The sequence below is a fragment of the Diprion similis genome, chromosome 3 (assembly GCF_021155765.1).
Source record: "Diprion similis isolate iyDipSimi1 chromosome 3, iyDipSimi1.1, whole genome shotgun sequence".
NCBI lineage: Eukaryota > Metazoa > Arthropoda > Insecta > Hymenoptera > Diprionidae > Diprion > Diprion similis.
Genome location: NC_060107.1, coordinates 12,544,789 through 12,549,017, shown reverse-complemented (window position 1 = coordinate 12,549,017; position 4,229 = coordinate 12,544,789).

Here is a 4,229-nt window from a genome sequence, read left to right as displayed (position 1 = left end):
TATATCACAGACCACGAAACAATTACGGTCAGATCGAACACACTTGAGTTTTTATAATAGTGGCTCCCCCACCAGTTCTAACCATATGCGATGCATAGATTTACTTATACTGATTTCACCTAGCCCTTGCTCGAAGAATGGATCCAATTTGAATATTTATCAGGAGTCGAGCAACCGTATTCCAACTTTATTCAGACAGTGAAATTCGTCGAATCTGTACCTCAATGATTCTCGATGCCATCTGCTCCTAGACATCAGGCTCGTCTTACACTCTTTTTATGCATTTATCACTTTCATGATTTTATTTCAAATTGGTCTCATACGTAAACAGTTTTGGAAATACCCATTCTAGCTTTTGTCAATATTACAGGTAAATAATTTTAACAGACAATCCTGACCGTCAAACACGTCAAACCGGAAATCATTTTTTGTCGACCCTTTCAATTACTGTGAATTTTTTCACTGATTCTATGAGTGAAGTAAATACAGCACAGAATCTTTTTTCTACCTCCAATATTTCAAAAGTTATTCCAGGTTGATAATTGCCCAATATTTTAGGTTCTATTTGTCTGATCAATTTGTTCCTGGGCTCATTCGGAAGAGCTGGAATTGGGCTTCCATTTAATGCTGCTACAAATTTTATAATAACAACAATTGAAGTTTGTTGTAAATAATTAATTTTCAAGTATAATTTTAATCACCGAAACCGCGGTTTTGTTTCATCGCCTAACAGATTCCATTAATTTAAATTGTTTATTACACTCTTTATATAACACAACTACACGATATCAATTCTTAACCCTCTGGTCTACACCTGGGTCACTAGTGACTACCCCAGCGTGTGTTCAAACGTGTCGACAGGAAATGTTGTAGACCAGAGAGTTAATACTATATCAAACTTACATCTAAAATAATATTTCTTATAATTCATATAATCTTTATTTTAATTTATTAAATGCATGAACAAGGCAACGGCATCGATTGGATAAATTCTTTATCTATAACGGCAGCACAGAAAATTGTCTTCCAACATGGTTACGTGGTTTCCTTCTTCCACGTTATGTACCTTTAACTCCTGTTGAGTGATCTGTAAAACAGATCAAAATTGATTACAGCAAACAGTTCATAATTATGTAGACGTCTGAAGAATCCTTTTATTATTTTCTTAAACATTTAATATTAATAGTTCTTTACTATCTTATCAGAATGTTTTTTTTTATTTTGCCTTAGCATTGGTTACCTGGGAGACCATGTATTATTGGGCACTTCAATATGATTGTTTACCAAACTTTTCCCACGTCATGGAAATTCCCATCTGTCATGTTCGAGATGAGGTTCGAGGCACAATCGATCAAACTGCATGTGATGAATTTTGACAAATTGACGCAACAAGGTATAAAACGTACGAGCTGTATTCTGCAGGCCATTTGATTGGTAAATCCAATGTACTACTGTAGCGCTCATAACACATCCGAATGATCTGAAAGTGTCAACGGTGTCACCAGGTGAAATGAATTACTTCCGGGTCGGGTATCCAAAAATTTCGGGTACCCTGAAATCTGAGGTTACCCAAAAATCTCGGGTGGCCGAAAATTGCGGAGTTTTCGTAAATTTTGGTCACGGCTTTTTTCGCTTCTCCAAAAACACCGGGATTTCCGAATTGAACGGAAGTTTTTGAAAATTTCGAACTTATGTCATATCCGAAATCCAGGAAAATCTGAAGGATAATTTCGGAAACAATAAAACGATTAATTCGGATTGATTTTCGCACATGCGCACAGTTTTCTTGAGAATCTCTGATTGACAGGCATCAAATAGCTATTCATGTGACATGCCCGTAAACCGCCTGTTTTTTGGCAAGGATAAAGATTTCAGGACGAGCTGAAGGCAAGCCGGAAGCGAGCCGGAAGCGAGTACTGAAATTATCCGAGCCAAAAAACGGTTTACGGGCATGCCACATACAATATTTTTTACGGTATGGGCATTGAAAAGTAAAACGAAGAGTGAGGTTATGTCGCGATCTGTTCGACGCAGCTACTTTATTCGGCAGTTTTGGATGCGCACTTCGAACTGTGCATCAAAACTGCGGAATAAAGACTTTATTCCGCAACTTTGTTCGCTGCCGTATGAAGCGTCACTTTACGGAACGAAAACTGCCACAAAAAGTGGACTTTTCAATGCCAATGCCGTAAAAATGAAATGAAATGAAAAATGAATTTTTTCTATATTGCGTCCATAATTCATGTGGACAACGTATATAATAAATATTTAAGTAACTTAACCTGAATGGCAGGTCGAATTGTAATGTTGATCTTTCTATATACAGCGACTCTGAATATTTAAAGTGATGAGAAATTGGTTAAAATCGTACAGGCTGTGGATGTTGTGCTCGGTGAATCAGTGAGGGAATATTACGAAAGTATGAGATTTGATAGAAAATAAAAAAAAATTATTATTTCTGATCGTCATTAGAAGAGTGTAAGATGTAGTTGAATAACATTCAATTCTCAGGAAGTAAATGAATGAAGAAATTCTTCTTTACCGTAGATTGATAAAAAATAAATAAAGCTTCGTGGGTGTAGACGGTCATAATAATTTATTTAATGCTGACGTTTCGTTCGCTGCAAAAGGTCGACCTTCTTCAGAGCCTAATTCACAAAATAAAAAAATAAAAAAGAGAAATAAAAATACTAATAATAATATACATATAGTATATGTAGATCTATGTGAGGGTTGATAGTTTAAACTAAACCTATTTTTTTTTTGGTTAAAACTAAACGACAAGTTGAAATTCGTAAATTCAAGTTAATAACAATGTTATAAAATTTTTATTCAGGTATCAAAAAACTTCTCTTTTAGAGCACATATTCAATGGGAGGGTTAAGTATCGAGCGAAATGGAAATTATTTTATAGATTGCATCATGTAAGTTATGCATGATTTCAGGTGTGGCCCGATGAGAAATCAAATTTTTTTTTTTTAACACCCTAATATATATAGAAGTAAATGAAAGGTGGAAAAGATTGATTTCACTGATCGTTGATTGAAAAATTGGGTTTTAGAAACAATCAACTTAAGTCTGTAACATCTTTGTGACAGCGTTGTCCAGCCTCCGTAATCAGTTCTCGACAAATAACTGCGAAACTTATTGAAAATATCAAGTCTACATCTTTGAGACTTCAGTGGAGTTTCAATGACTTCGGTAAAATGTTGTTCTCGTATGAATAGTGCATATAACATATATTCCAAGTTAAAAACTATTTTCTCAACTCTGCATCCTGTTGAGCAAAAAGTATGATTCTTTAATTAGAATTTTCGATCAAAGAATCGATTGACAGCATGTGAGTGAGTGCATTTTTAGAGGGTATCGAACTCTGAATCAAGGCTCAAGGCGTAACAAGTACCCTCGACGAAGAAATTCGACTGTGACGTACAATTGAACGATATTCCTAATGGATATGGATCGAAGCGGTAGCTGGACAAGTGTCAGGGGTGACGGGAAGTGGCATTGCTTTGCATTTCATAAACATATATTAAGACTTTCTGCGTTCAAATAGTATTACAAAAAGAGAGAAACAAGTCGAACATGCCATATTCAGTCGCTAACACGCGTCCAACTTTTTATCATTTACGTGTTACCGTTTCAGACTATGATACAAGAATAAAAAAATGCAAGAGTATAATTTAACCTTTGAAATTACTGTTACTGAATACATTTCATGTCAAGACAATTGTTCAGAAATGGACTTTGTCTTTGCTGGATTTCAAGATCAAGGGAAGCGTTGAAACGGAAAATTGATTACCTTTGGGATTTGATTGAACAGAATTTAGGCCTGCTTGGATAATACGAATCTTTATTTATTCAACTGAACACGTCCTCGTTAAGTGGTTTAGAAAAATTACAAAAGTTTTTTCAGTACTAGTACAGAAGTAAAAAATATATTATTAATATTATATTATAATCTTAATAACGATATTACTTATTTATTACACACGCTGTTTAAATTACAGAACGACTAAATTCCAAGGTAGGTATTTATTACAAGTCTGCAAACCGTGTAGACTGGCATATTTTCTAGTAAATAGTTGTTACTTGGGGGAGAAATGAAAAACAAATCATGTAAATCAAGTATTAAGTCCAACTCATTGAACAATAATTAAAAATGGTAGATGACTGTTCAAGTTTTAACTATTAACATGGTTTTGGGCCACGGATTCTTATTCTAACAG